General features: G+C 48.0%; 1 protein-coding gene across 2 annotated transcripts in view; it reads right to left on the bottom strand.

Annotated features, from left to right (window-relative positions):
• PARN (poly(A)-specific ribonuclease) overlaps window positions 1-15,674 on the bottom strand; it is an 806,720-nt gene that overhangs the window by 688,709 nt on the left and 102,337 nt on the right. The window lies entirely within an intron of this gene.

Below are 15,674 nucleotides of genomic sequence, written 5' to 3'. Positions count from 1 at the left end.
TAACAAGTAATTCACTACATCAATGGTTGCTTACCTCTAGATTTGGTGTACAAGAGTATATTGACAATACCCTGATTCGTACGTATTAAAGCAAAAAAAGCTACACAAGAAAACGAAAAAGCCTTGAAAAGATTTTTTTAATCACATGTTCTTCACATTTACAAAATATATTGATAGTTCAAAGAATTCCTCATTGCAACATTGATTCCATCTTATGAATGTTTTGCTAGTGGTTAAAGATAAGCATGTTTATTAACTATCTTATCTCTATTTTTTAGGTCTTGCGCCTAGCGTTGCAGTGCAGAACACCGCTCGCACAGCGCGAGACTTCTTGTAGGGGCTTCTGAAAGCTGACCAATTGCTCGTGCGTGTGGTCAGCTTTCGTTACAGGGCTATTGGGCTTTGCATGCGTCTTTCTGTGACAGACAGCACGCAATTGGGCAAAGGCGGGTGTAAAATCTAGTTCCACTTATGATGGCATGCTCTGAACATATGCTGAAACTGTTTGCGCATGTGGAGGTACATTTATAGGACATGGCAACAGTTTTTGGGACTAGGACGTCACTTCCTACAACGGCTCTTTTGGGACATTCGTTTACATATTTGTGTCACATGAGGCAATTTGGGGCATTAATGTCAGTTTAAGGTCACACCTTACAATTCCTTGATGTAGCATCGATTTCTGTTTCTATTACTCTTTCTGCTTCTTTCACTCGCCATCCCTCCATCTCTTGTTCACCCACGCTGTCTGTCTCTCGTCTTTCTCTTCTGACACCATCTCATTTCAAATCAGACGGCCGCCACGCCCCCAAACACCCACACGCTGCTTTACATTCCTTCGCTGGATTATTTATTGTGGAAAAAAAAAATCTCAGCCCAGCAGAGAACAGGCTTGCCTTTTCACCTGGGAAACCGTAAAGGGAGAGAAAGGCATCCCCTGTGGACACGTTGCGTGAGAGGCCGCCGGCGACAAGCAACGCCCAGACTTCTTTCCCAGCTGGTCGCAGACCAGGTTTTCGACCGCCCTGTCCTAGGAACCCCCAAAGAGCTCGTTTCTAAGTCACGCTTGATCTTAAACACGGCCCGTCGTTTTCAACCCTTTTGGGAGCTGCAGGACTGGAAAAAGGGAAACTCCCGCCGACAAGGAGCCTGAATAAAGGGGCACCAGGGGCCCTTTTCTCCATGAATCTTCGATGGACAGACAGAGGAGCTGCCCCACCCCCTCAAGTAGGGCTGGGTGTAATGTCAATAATGTTAGTTTAAGTAATTTATCACGGTTCACTGACGCTCTGAGAGCATGTTGTATTCAGGGCGGCCTCCCTAACAAGGCCCTCTTCGCTGCTTCGCAGTCATGGCGCCTGACAATAGGTGCTCTCAGGCCTATTCATTCCGAGGAGGGTCTGTCTTTCCACATCCTAACCCTGCCGTGAGTCGCCAGAGAGTGCTTAAAATTCAGTGTGCCCATCCAATGCCCCTCCCCACCACCACCCATAAAGTCGTAAATGGACAGAGTGGCTGGGCTTTTAGTGCAGGAAAAGGTCAAGACACTTTTTTGCTTGATGGTGTGTTGCTCTGCTTCAGCCTCCTCCCCATCAACCTGTTCCCCATCCCTGCTTTGTCACAGGGTCGGATTGGGACAAAAAATAGGCCTGGGCAACAATATCAAAGTGGCCTCCATTAGCGAAGCAGAGAGCTAAAAAAAAAAAAGTGGACATTTCATGGAAATAAACAGTAAAAACTGGCCCACCGGGCCGTAAAACCAGCCCACAACTGCTGATAAACCGACCCATGCACTTATGTGTCAGACCAGCCCAATCAGCACTGCCTGATTGCTCTATAGGCCAACGACCTGGCTTGTCCCCATCAGCGCCAGTGGCTAGAGATGTGTAGAAAAATGGTTGGCTTATTATCAGATCTTTTTTCAAAGCGGTCATATGACAATTTCATGAGCAAGGCCACTGGAATTGCACATCGCAAGAGGACAGAAAGATAATTGGGGTTCACTAAATTATGTGGCCATATGGGGCACATTTTTTGCAGTATTGCTCAAGTATCATGCCATTTTTACATGTTAACGCTGAATGGGTAAAGATTTCACTTCATTTCATGTCGGTTTAACACACTAAAAGGTGACCTGCCACTACACGGCAAAGGGTTAGCTACTGCACAGCAACACCGTGGGATTGATTTTTAGTCATTTTTGATCCGTTTCAACAAGAAACCTGTTTTATGCAGAAGATGGATTATGTGTCAAGTGCTGCAAATCCAAACTTATGTGGAAAACGCTGCCTCATCGTATAATTCCATTGCCCGTGGCCATGACGCACTGCATTAATGCGGCGGTGGGCAACGCACTTGGGATGTCACCACCAGAGTCCACTAGAAGATTGCAACAGATGCCTTAAAAATGGCCTTATTCCTGAGGGGACCAGGAAGTGGGCAAAGTACATAAAGTTATTTTTTTATGGAGCTCTGTAAATCATAGCAGCAGAACTGCTCTAAAGTCCATAATTATACAGGGAAAAGTTGTTACTTACCAACATTCATTGGAATAATGACCCAAGAACCAGAACTGGTTGAAAGTCATGCTTGTGATGCGGGGTTATTTGACATCAGTGGGAGTGATATTAGATGGGGATACCATTCTGTCTAAGGCCAAGGCCAATGCATATGTGTGTGATATGGGAGACTCTGGGGCGCCACATAGATAGATAAAACAACTTATTTCCATAATTCATTAATTCACAGCGACATCCCCATGTAGTTAACGGGGCAGCTGTAAGGAGGATTGCCAACAGATCTCCCTTAGTTTTTAGCCAATAGCACAAAGTGATCCTAAGCTTGTAGTTTGCCTATTTGTTATAAGCAGAAGCCTAAGTTTTGAAATTTCACATGCCCATTTTGAAAAGTCATACTGGCTGTAGGTTGGCCACCTGGAAGGGCAGCGAGATTAAGCATAGCTGCTCAAGGTTGCATGCCATGGAGGACACACACTACTTTATGCTTGCCCCATGGCTTTTGATTGTTCTCTGTTTTGTGCAAAGGACATTGTGCTCGCATCACTCCTTAAACACATACCCTCTCATGCAATCTTATGGTCTTGTTTTCTGCACACTGTGGGCCTCGTTTACAATATTTTGACGCACTGCAGCGCAGCAACACGTCCTGCTGCACAGCAGTGCAACAAAAAACAAGCATTGAAAATGCAATAGGTTTCGCCTTTGATTAAGTTAAAGCTATTTGCTTTGCTAATGGTATTGTATATCAAAGCAAATGGCTTTAACTTAATGAAAGGCAAGACCTATTGCATTTTTAATGCTTGTTTTTCTAGCCTTGACCAGTCAATGGTAATTCAATTAACCTCATTTGCTGCCGAGGTCAGCCGTGATGCAACTCCTTCAATGGCTAATAATACTTAACAGCTGTTAACTTATGCAGGTCAAGTTTATAAGACATTCAAATTCAGTTTACCTTAAGTCATTCAAATCAACGAACAAAAAGCCAGCTTTCACTTTACACTTCAGTACAGCAGAAGAAAGGAATCTTTCCTATCCAGGCTTAGATAAACAAAGGGAAATCAAATTTTTTCACAAAAGTAGTTCCTTTTTATGGTCTGGCTTGACAGCACAGCTGTCGCCAGACGATTATGTCCAGTATTTGTAAAGCACGAACAATTACCCGAAGGTGTCAAGGCACTGGGGACCGTCGAGAAGATTAAGCGAGCTATTGTCCAGAGTCACATGGTGCTGTGCTGATCTGCCGCCGGCACTGGGGATTGAACCGTGAGTCCCCGGGTACCACAGTCAGTCGCCCTGGCCGCTGCGCCACACCTCTTCCATAGGAGTGTCATCATAAGAGGGGCTATGGTTCTACCTACATGTTGGGATCGAGGAGCATCTGTTTTGATTGGGCATAATTTGTATTTTTCCACAAAAAAGTACTTCTCATTTGCACAGCTGTGATCATTTTGTTTATCTAGCTGCATGAGTTTGACAATTTAGGGGCAGACATGCCATTGCAATGTTACTAAAGTCTCTTAAATAACTAAATAATTGATGGTGTTTCTCTCAGACAGAACAGATGGCAGGAGGGCAATAAACCCACAAGCACTTTTAGGTCTGGCTTGACAGTGCATTAGTAAGCCAGACCTATTGGCATTGCCAATGCTTGTTTAATGGAATTGGTTTCCTAAGATGAATCTGGGGTTAACACCTTACATTCACTTCTACTGTTCTTCTCAGCACTTGATTACTATTAGATTTGGGGGTCCCTAGTTGGCAGCCTTTGCCAAATAGGGACCCTTGCGTCTAGTCAGGGTACGGGAGTACACTCCTAAAATAACCCCTGCTCACCCCCTTGATAGCTTGGCACGAGCAGACAGGCTTATCTCAGGGGCAGTGCGTAAAGCATTTGTGAACACATACAGTAATCAAATGACAACACTACAGATGGACACCACAAATGTTTTATATCAAAAAGTAGTATTATTTATATAGACTTATCACAAGACCACAAAACGACAAAAATCCACAATACTGTACTTAAAATGGTTGAATTAGCTTAGTTCTCTTCAGATGTTAAAATGCGACACGGAGTTCAATGTACCTTAAGATGCGTAACGCAATACAACGAAAGTGTTGCAGGGAAGGTGATGCGTCGGTTCCTTACACGCAAGAACGGTGATGCGTCAGGTCCCTACTGCTCCATAGGGGATGCGTTGGTTCTTTTCTGCGAGGGAAGGTGATGCGTCAGTTTCTTCCTGCACTTCCGTGGCGATGCGGCACACAACGCCGTGATGCAATGCAGATCCGGTGCAGAGAAACAAAGATGGTGTCTTTTCTTGATGCGACACGATGCGGACCGCGACAGGCCCTGTGACATGCTTCTCGGTGATGTGGCAGCATCTGCTGTAACGTCGATCCTCTTCTCCGATGGTGTGGGACGCTCCGGCAACGATGCGAGCCGCGACAGGCCCTGTGACACGCTTCTCGGGGATGCGGCGGCGGCTGCTGCAACATCGATCCTCTTCTCCGGTGATGCGAGGCACTTCAGGGACCCTGCGATGACTCAACGGTTCTTCTGAGCCGCGACAGGCCCTGCGACATGCTTCCCGGTGATGCGGCGGCATCTGATGCGACGCTGATCCTTTTCTCCGGCGATGCAAGGCGCTTTCTCATTGTGAACCGACAGCGGCAGTGCAGCGACACGCTCTTGCTCGTGAGTCGCGCTTCCAGCTCCTTGCGACACGCAGTCCCTCGGAAAGCCTTGCAAAACAGCAGGCACTCCCAGAGAACTCTTGGGGAGCTGGTGGGTGAAGTCTGTTGTCCCCGAGACCTCAGCAGGAGGCAAGCTCTTCTCTCTCAAGCCCTTGGAGATCCTTCACAAGTTGAATAAAGTACACAAAGTTGCTTCTCCTCTCTTTGGCAGTCAGGCAACCACTGCAGGCCAATCCCTCAAGCTTAGGGATAGTCTCTCCTGAGTCTCTCTGGTTAATTTCCTCAGCAAAGGTTTCTTCTTGTTTCCCAAAGTGATCTAAAGTTCTTGGGTTTGGGTCCCAATATTTTTACCCAGTTTCTCTTTGTTCTCTGAAGGCAGAGATAACCTTGCCTAGTCCAAACCAGTTATGGCCAGTCCTGGAGCACTCTGTTTAAATGACTCCTTCTTTCCTTTCAGGGTGAAGGGCAGAGACATCGGACGCACCACAGGAGGTGGAGCCAGCATTGTGGAGGAAAGGCACAGACCTATTCAGGTCCCAGGTGCAACTCCTCCCACCCATCTGCATGCAGATCTCTATTCAGTCCTGTGCGGACTCAACCTGTCTCCTGGAATCCCCCAGCCCCTGTCACCCAAACTCCAGACAAGGAATACAGAGCCTAGCAGAGGCAGGTTTGGATGGTTAGACAAGAAAATACCTACTCTGTGTCGTCTGCGGTTTCTCTGTGGGAGGCGTTTAAGACGGTACTCCGGGGGGAGGCCCTATCCCTTATTTCCCATTCCCGGAGGCGCGAGCGGGAGGAGGTGACCCGTATTGAAACTGAGATAACTGAGTTGGAGGGTGATCTGGAGTGTGGGGTGACGGATGACAAATTGCATGCTCTCCGACTCAAGCAGGCGGACTACAAGGCCCTCGTCACGGAGGCAGCCAGGGGCCTCAGTAGAGAGCAACAGGGGACACTGTATGATGTGGGTGATAAGGCTGGTAAACTGATTGCGTGGCTGGATAAAAAGGAGAGAGCGAGTCGAGTTGTCCCGTCGATTGAGAAACTGGATGGTGTGTGTGTCACTGAACCGGGAGAAATTGTTGATTGCTTCGCAGAATATTTCCGTGGGGTGTATTCCCCGGTATCTTACCGCTCGGAAGAGGATTCCCATGCCCTGCTTAAAGACATTGTGCTGCCTTCCCTTTCGGAGGAGGATAAAGTGTTGTTGGACGCGACCCCAACATCTGAGGAGATTGCCCTCGCCATACGTTCGGTCGCCTCCGGCAAGGCCATGGGTCCTAATGGCCTTCCCATCAAATTGTACAAACTACGACCGGATACGCTGGCGCCGCATCTCCGTGCTATGTTCCTCGCGGCCCGCTCGGCGGGTTCCCTCCCGCTGGACCAGCGTCTGGCCACTATCGTGGTTATTCATAAGGAGGGGAGGCCGCGGGATCGGGTCACGTCTTACAGGCCCATTTCGCTGTTGAATGCGGAGCCCAAAATTCTCGCCAAGGTGCTGGCTAATCGGCTGGTTGGCGTGGTGTGCGATCTGATTCACCAGGACCAGTCCGGCTTTATCCCTCATCGCAACACCGCGCTCAACCTGCGGCGTTTGCATGGGGTGCTCGCGCGGGTCCCGTTCATACGAGAGCCGGACATTTTGGCGTCCCTGGACGCCACTATGGCGTTCGACACGCTTGAGTGGCCATATATTTGGGCGACGCTGGCTAGGTTTGGTTTTGGCCCGGGATTCATTGGTTGGGTGAAACTGTTATACTCCGGACCGCTGGCGCAGGTGGCGGTGAACGGTAGAGTGTCGGCTCCGTTTGAGCTGGGCAGGGGCACGCGGCAGGGCTGCCCGCTGTCGCCGCTCCTCTTCGCGCTTGCCTTGGAGCCCCTGGCGGAGTGGCTGCGGTGGCACCCTTCTATTCGTGGTCTCCGATGGACCCCCGAGTATGAGGATCGCGTAACCCTTTACGCGGACGATATTCTTTTATACCTTGCTTCCCCGCGTAAATCGCTGATTGTACTAGTGGATGTTTTGCATTCATTTGGCCGCAACTCCGGCTTAGTCATCAACTGGGCTAAATCCTGTGTGTATGTCCTCTCCGGGGAGGCTCCTATCCTTCCGCAGGGTTGTCCTATCCAGGTCGCTCCGCAGGGATTTAAGTACCTGGGTATCTTTATTACCCTGGACGCTGAGGCCCGATATAAACAGAACTTGCTCCCCCCCCTCCAGCGCCTGAAGGAGGACGTGGCGCGTTGGAGGCGCTTGCCGCTCTCACCGCTCGGCCGTGCGGCATTGTTTAAGATGATGTCGCTGCCACGTTTCCTATACGCTTTACAGAACACGATGGACGTTGTCCCGGCGCGCTACTTTCGCGAGGTAGAGAGTCTGCAGCGACACCTGTTCTGGGAGGGGAGGCCGCGTATCGCCCTTGCGAAGCGGACGCTCCCGTGGTACGACGGGGGGGTCGCCCTCCCAGACATCAAACGGTATTACTGGGCCTCCCAGCTGGCTGCGATAAACCACGGCCTTTATGGGCCCGCTCTTAACCCGGCCTTTGAAATGGATAAACTGTTACTGCCGGGTGGCGACTATAATCGGGCGCTTTATTCTAGATCGCTCGACGCACGTCTGACGGGCCCTACTCGGGTCGCGATACGGGTGTGGCACGCGGCAAACTTGGCGATGGGGTGGAAGGATCGGTTGACCCGGGCGACGCCACTGTATGCATCTGAGCGGCTGGGCTCCCTGTGGACCTCGAAGGGCTTTGAGAAGTGGGACATGATAGGCATCAGCAAGGTGGGCGATCTCTGGACGAGGGGGGGGATTCAAAACGTTCGATGTGCTGCAGACGGAATTCCAGTTGCAGGACAGGGAGTACTTTCGATATATACAGGTCCGTCACGCGCTGTGCTCCGTATTCCCGGATGTTGCCTCCATCCCGGAGTACTCCCCTCTGGAAGATAGAGTGCTAGATGGGCATGTACCGGATGGCACGATTTCATTGATTTACAAAAAGCTCATCAACGATCGCTCGGGACTGCTGACTAGCCTTCGTGAGGCGTGGGTCGCCGATGGATTGGAGCTGGATGACGAGGACTGGGTGTCTGCGGTGGCCTCCCCGAAAGAGGTGGCCATACCGGCCCGCCTTCGCTTCGTCCAGCTCAAAATACTCCATAGGGTCTATGTTACGGGGCCGGGTCTGATGCGTATGGGATATGCCGTGGATGGGTTGTGTAAGCGTGGGTGTGGTTCTTTAGGGACCTTCTTCCATATTTTGTGGGAATGCCCGGAGGTGGCGCGATTCTGGCGTGGTGTGCATGCGGTGTTGCAGGCGGTCACGCATGTGACGCTGCTTCCCGAGGCGAGGAGATGTCTGCTAAATGTGTGGGAGCCGACTGACTACTCAGTGCCGCAGACGTGGTGGGTGACTCTGGGATATATGGTGGCCAAGCGTGACATAGCGCAATTGTGGGGCTCCCAGAGGTCGCCAACGGTCTCGGCGTGGAAGGACAACATGGATTGGTGTATGTTTCGGGAAAAGGTAGTGTATGTTGCGAGAGGTAAGCCTGGGAAATGGGTGAAAGTGTGGGGCCCCTGGAACTCCTACCGTGGCGGAATTTGTACCCCGCCGCTGACGCCTGATCTGGCACTGGCCCCGTCTCCCTAGTCTGCTTGTCGCCTTGGTTCTGGACATTGAGTCTCCGCCCCGGCCTATCCCCCCCCGCTATTCCTGTGGATCGGTAGGGTCCTCCCCAGGGGAGCTCATACTGCTGCTTTGACTTTTGCTGCCTTGTGGATTTGTTTGTCGTTTCTTATATAAAAATGGAACCGCCATTTGGGGGGTCCGGACGGTGTGGCCGCCAACGCTTCTTTCAACTCCTGTGATCTCTCTCACGCTGCAGCGTGTGTTTACTAACTGTATCCTATGCTCTTACTGTTTGCTAGCGGCCGGCCCGAAGGTTGTAGGCCCATCTTTGTATATCTTTTGAATTCTGTAATAAAGGTTTCAAAAAAAAAAAAAATTACCTACTTTCTAAAAGTGGTATTTTCAAACACAGATTGTTAAAACCAACTTCACTAAAAGATGCATTTTATCATTCTGAGTTCAGGCATACTAAACTCGAATATCTACCATGTTTCTTGAGTCAGTTAGGATTATAAGATGTAATAATCAAAACTGCCCATTCTGGCCTATGGGATACAGGTAGCCTTGCAATAGTGAAAAACGAAAATGGCTGTAATTCACTATTAGAACATGCCACACACATCAGGGCATGTCCTACCTTATACTTACAATGCACCCTGCCCTTGGTCCTACCATAGGGGTGTCTGATATTAAGAAAAGGGAAGGTTTAGGGACTGGCAAGTGGGTGCACTTGCCCAGTCAGAATGGCAGTACCAGACTGCGCACAGGCTCTGCAATGGCAAGTCTTAGACACACTTTAACAGGCTGCTTCTATGGGCGGCACAACCAGTGCAGCAAGCCCACTAGCAGCATTTGGATTACCAGCCCTGGGCACTCCTGGTGCACTGTACTAGGGTCTGACAGGTAAACCAAACCAGCCAATCATAGACTCACTAAACCATACATCAATTTACCATAGGGAGCACTTGCACTGTGGCACTGGATAGCAGTGGCACAGTGCCCAAAGCATCGAACACCAGTAAAAACACATGAGGCAACAGCAAAAAATAGAAGGGAGACCCACGCCAAGGTGACAGGTCTAACAATTACTTTGACAGTGAGAACTAACCTATTATACTGTTTTTTGGCACTGTGTAAAAATATTCACCAGATCTTTGAACAGTACCATTGTGAGGGTCTGGTTTTAAGTCTGGAATCTCTCCAATGAGTAAGGCTAATGTGCAATTTGCAGGTCGGTGTCTAAATGCACATTTATTACTAAGTATAGGAGCAAAAGGTAACAATTAGTTTTAAGTTAGTCAAACTCTTCATTTGCTACTGGGATAATTACGTTACTTATTTTAAAATGTCATTATAAAAGTTATGTAGGCCCTGAAAGTAGATTTCCTTCTCCTATTGCTCTTCCTCTCCAACCCCATGCACAGTGGCTTGTTCACTAGTCATTCTATCAAGAAACTAGCTAAGGCTGAAGGCCTGAATCAAACACCACCAGAGATAAGTTAGAAATCGGGCTCCTGTACGTTTACTCTTGCATTCAGAAGATTTCAAACTACATAAAACTACATAAAAAAAAAAATCTCAGGAGCACATTGGACAATAAATGACATTACAGATTTTCAAGAATTACTTACGCAGTCTTCCCACCTGGTGGAAAACGTTTGAATAAATAAATGTCCACACGATCACCAAACCATTTCTTTCCTCCAAAGGGATAATGTGCAAGCTGAGAACCCACTTATCCAATACCACAAGAAAACACAAGGGTTTTCCCGGCCTTGCCACATAGGAAAGGTTCTCAAAACGTGCTAGTCACAACAGCAGTTTTGTCTAGGCGCCTAGAGTCTGGAAGATGATGCAAAAATGTTGGATGTTACCACCCCCAAACATATGAGGTTTTGGGTATTGATTATTTTATGGCTATATCCCTTTTCAACTCACCTCATCAAACAATAATGTTCGCACTCTTGCATTTATGAACGTAAACATTTCACCACATTCGTACAGCCTCCTAATTCACAAGAACAAAAGTCTACACACCCAGAGTTTGTGATCCAAGTTATGAAATTTACTACTGCAAACAGGATTTTTTGTACACGCAAGTCTTTGAATCAGACCCTCTAGCTGGTGCCTAGCAGGCTGATATGTGTGAAACCCTGCAGCCAGTGAGAAAACAATTAGGGATGTGAAATAAGCCAAAAATCTTGTAGCTTTTTCGTTTATTTGTGCATACATTTTTCATCAGATTACGTTTGAAAAGTAAAAGCACAACAGATAGTGTGGTTTTGGATTCGAAAGTTGAATTTACTTCTCAGCACTAGTCCTATTTGTACTTCTCCTCGTACTGTGTTTTCTTGTTCCGATTAGTTATCCCACGGCCTAGCACATGGAACCAATCTGCCAGAATTCTTGCTATATGACTGCAGTTCAGGTTGCCGGTGCAATTTCTTTGTACGATTGCATATTTGAGTGTGAAAGTGGCATGCCAGTTTCTATAACGCAGTGGCAGTATTCATTGTTGCCACACTGCAATACTCATCTGTTCACACACACACTAGGCACTATTTTTGTTAAATCCAGTAGATACCGCACTTTTTTCATGACACATGTTCCATTTAATAATAAGACATTGAAGAGCAGTGACTTTGCATGTCTGGCATGGGGGTCAATCAGTCTGTGGAAATATACCTTTGAGGTACACTGGTGCAGGGTCACCCTTTTGTCCACTGGTTCAAAAACCAACAAAGTAGAGCTCAGCACTGAAGTAGGAATAAACAAGTTATTAATCACTCATGAGTGCGACCACGTTCACACAGCACTCAAGTACTGCAGGAGGTAGTACACTAAAGTCAGAACACAGGGCTTTTATACAGGTTTTCTGCAGTGTAAGCATATGAACAGAAATGGGGAGAACAATTTTAGAAATAGTTTTCAGCAAACAAGGGCAGATGAATAACCACTTGGTCAGCAAAGTGGGAGGGGGGCAGGAGTGCAATACATTATCGACAGTTAACAGGTGTACTGGCAGCTACAAACTCTCATCACGTACATTGCTTTTAGCTGAGTCAGGAAGTCAACTAAAATAGATAGCACAGGCAGAAAGATTAGCAGCAGAGGACAGGAGAATTCCGAAGGAAAGGAAATGGACACCACAGCCAAAATGGCTGCAGCTTATGCCAAATAAAATTACACGTTTTCCACAGACTGCCCTTTTGGCATAAGCTAAGACATTTTCTTATGCTTTAAAAGGGGTACGATAAATATAATGTATATCGATCAGCATCATATCGCTGACTTCTCGGTCTATTGCTAAACGGGCATTTACATTTTGGACATTTGTAAGCGTCTGATTTATCTGCTATTCAAAGCCGCACCAACAAAGAAAAAGAGTCCCAAATTAAAGTCAACATATTGCTGCGATGCAGTGTCAGTTTGATCCACTTCATCATTATTTATAGTTCTTTTGAATTGGTTCAAGGAAATGTCATTAAACAGTTTTTGATCTTTATGATAAGATGCAGGTGCTAGGAACACAGGAGGAAGCAAGGAGGACATGTAGCATGTTCCGGACCATCCGATCGGTAGATGCTAGTAGCCTTTACTCCCACAAGTGAAATAGGTGTTGGGCGTGGATAGAAGACTGCTATTGTTCGTAACAGTAATGTTCAATTCTGTGGTACAGTCACTTTTTTCCCACTGGGATACTACCAAAATTGCTCACACAAAGATTTGAGCGGGCTCTAGTAACAGCGATGACAAAAGGCGTTTTGGGGCAATTTCCTCTGCGATACTCCTCCATTTCCCATATAGTTCCTTTGGCTTGTGGGTCCCTTTCCTCATCGGGGTAACATACTTTGCTCATTATGTATTGTATTGCATTGTATTGAGTTCTTATTAAGCGCTACTGCCACCCCAAGGGTATCCTGGCGCTTGACCTTGAATGAGTCATCAGATCTAATACACTACATTACTTTGGAAAGAGATAGGTCTTCAACTCTTTTTTAAAGGAGAAAATTTCCTGCTTACTCCTTAGCAACAAAGGGAGGGTATTCCACAGCTTAGCTGCTGTAAAACCAAAAGCACGACCACCCATCCTCACTCTCACAAATTTAGGGACTGTGATCAAAAAAGCCGAGGAGGATCTTAAAGGCCTAGCAGCCTGGTACCACGAGAAAAGATGTTGGAGTGGCAGCGGTCCCAGCCCATGCAGCGCTCTAAACACAATACAGGCAGCTTTGAAGAAAATGCGCTGCTGGACAGGCAGCCAATGGAGGTCAGATAATGCTTCTGAAGATGACGCGGAGCGAGGTCGGGCTAAAGCCAGTTTGGCCGCCATGTTTTGAACCCTCTGCAGCCTACCTACTAAGGACTTAGGTGCCCCCAGAAGTAGTGCGTTGCAGTAGTCTAACCTACTGAGTATAGTACTACGCACCACCTCTACTCGAGCCTCTGGGGGGAGCAACGGCAGGATTTTACGTAGTGCTCGAAGCAGGCCCATGCATGTAGTTATAGTCTTATTCACCGAGGCATCCAGTTGCAGACCAGGCTCAAACAGTATCCCCAAATTACGGGCCGACTCCGCCGCTGTCACCGTACCCAAAATGGATGCCGGCCAAAAACCTTCTGGCAACGTGCGAGAGGGCTGATCCAATGAGCAATGGAGCACTTCGGTCTTTGCCCCATTAAATTGGAGTGAGTTAAGGCGAAGCCACTCTGCTGTTTCCGACATACACTGATGGAAAGTTTCCCTCGAAACCGCCTCCTTACCCTCAAAGGAAAAAATCAGTTGTGTATCGTCTGCATAATTGATGACCGAGATGCCGAAAGATTTTATCAGACTGATTAGGGGTCGGAGGTATAGGTTGAAGAGGATCGGGCTAATCGCCGACCCCTGTGGCACACCCTGCTTCACCTGACGTGTGTCTGACCGGAAAGGTGGTAATGCAACTGCTTGTTGCCTATTTTCCAGGTAAGACTCAAGCCAACCCAGCGCCAGACCACCCACGCCCGCCCTCTGGAGACGATCCAGCAGGACGGCGTGATCCACCGTGTCGAACGCGGCCGACATGTCCAGCAGCACTAAAAATGCTGCCTTACCCGTATCGACACGCGTTCGCAGATCGTCCAGCACGGTGATCAGGGCGGTCTCAGTCCCATGCGCTGGCCTGAATCCAAACTGGACAGCGTCCAGACAAGCGTTAGATTCCAGAAAGTTAGATAAAGTTCTTGTAACCAACTTCTCTAGAATTTTTATAGGGAATGGAAGCAGCGAGATAGGCCTATAGCTGGCAGGACAAAGCGGGTCCAGAGAGGCCTTTTTTAGCAACGGTGTCACGATTGCAAGCTTCCAGCTATCAGGAACCGAAGCTGAAGTCAGACTGGCAGCAGATGGTATGCAGCGGAGGTAGCAGTTCTGTCTAGAAGACCTTCCAAATCCTATGTGGCAATGGATCAAGTGGGGAACCCGACGACACACCATTAGCCACCATACAGAATTCCTCCAAGGAAGGGATGGGAAAGCAAGATAATTGCTGTTGTTCCCCCTTAACCTCTTCCACACCCAGAGGGTGAGGAGGTTTCCGTGGAGAAGACTATCGGGACCAAATGGCTCCAAGTCGAGAGGCCACTCAAGATAAGCCTGATTTTTTCCTCAAAAGCAGAGGCCAAGGAATTACACAGCTCCTGAGATGCTGTGGTGACTGGAACTGCACAGGCCGGATTTGCCAGGTTGTTGACCAGCTTAAAAAGGATCTGTGATTTGTTGGTGGCTTTGGCTAAAGAGTCTTCCAGGAACTTCGCCTTAGCCATCTTTAGGTGGTCTTTATATTCCCGCAGAGCCTGTCTGTATTCTGCGCAATTTGAATCCGCGTGCCCTCTCCTCCAAGCACGCTCCGCCTGTTTACAGCGGAGTTTCTCTTGGCTAAGATCACTAGTGAACCAAGCGTTAGTTCTCCGAGGCTTGTTCTTCACCCTTTTTAGAGGGATCAGTTCATCCAGTGATGTTACAATCTGTTTACTAAGGGTAGCATAGCTTTTATCCACAGTTTCCAGCACCTCAAAGGTTGTTGGCAACAGAGAAGGTAAACATGGCCCCCTTAATAGACGGGACCACTAGAGGCATATAGAAGTGTGAACCAAGCTGGGCATGAGCCATTGTGAGAGAATGGCAGCGGTGACAACAGGATGATGCAACATTTGAAGAAATGTATTGTTTCTCAGATTTTGCCGGTATCCCTGTTCATGTTGCAGCAAATCAAAACGATGGTGCTCTTTTGCAGCAAGTGATGTAACAGTAATGTTAGGTAAGGAGGCTCCAGGCATTACTTCCTCCACTACCCACATTACAGTAGCGATGATGGCAGCAGTCAAAGTCAGATCAAGGATGCAGATTGTACAGCCGTTGCACACTGTTGCAACGATCTTCTTAGCGGAGCTCATTTTCATCGCCAAACAACAAAACAGATGATGCCCTAAGGTCCTGGGCAGGCGTTAGTTTCTTCACCAACGTTGAGATGAGTAATCACTAAAAGGCTACCCCATTTGTAGTCAGTCTTTAACCACCCCGGACAGTGGCTCAAACAGTCTTTAGGCGCTGAAATGTCTTTCTTCCTTGATCGAAGCAGATATCTAGATGTACCAGGGATCGTGTGGTCCGGGAAGACTTCCTCAAGTCCTTCAGGTGACACAGCTCATCCTTTCTCGGTGACCAGGATGTCGCGGTGGTCTGTCAACACATCAGGACTCACGAAGGAAGAGCTTCCCGCACCTGCTGATAAATAGAAGACAAGCTGTCAGTTAACTGAGACAAATAGTCACT

This window comes from Triturus cristatus, chromosome 10 (genome assembly GCF_964204655.1).
Source record: "Triturus cristatus chromosome 10, aTriCri1.1, whole genome shotgun sequence".
NCBI classification, from domain to species: Eukaryota; Metazoa; Chordata; class Amphibia; order Caudata; family Salamandridae; genus Triturus; species Triturus cristatus.
This window is presented reverse-complemented; position numbering and strand designations above follow the sequence as displayed.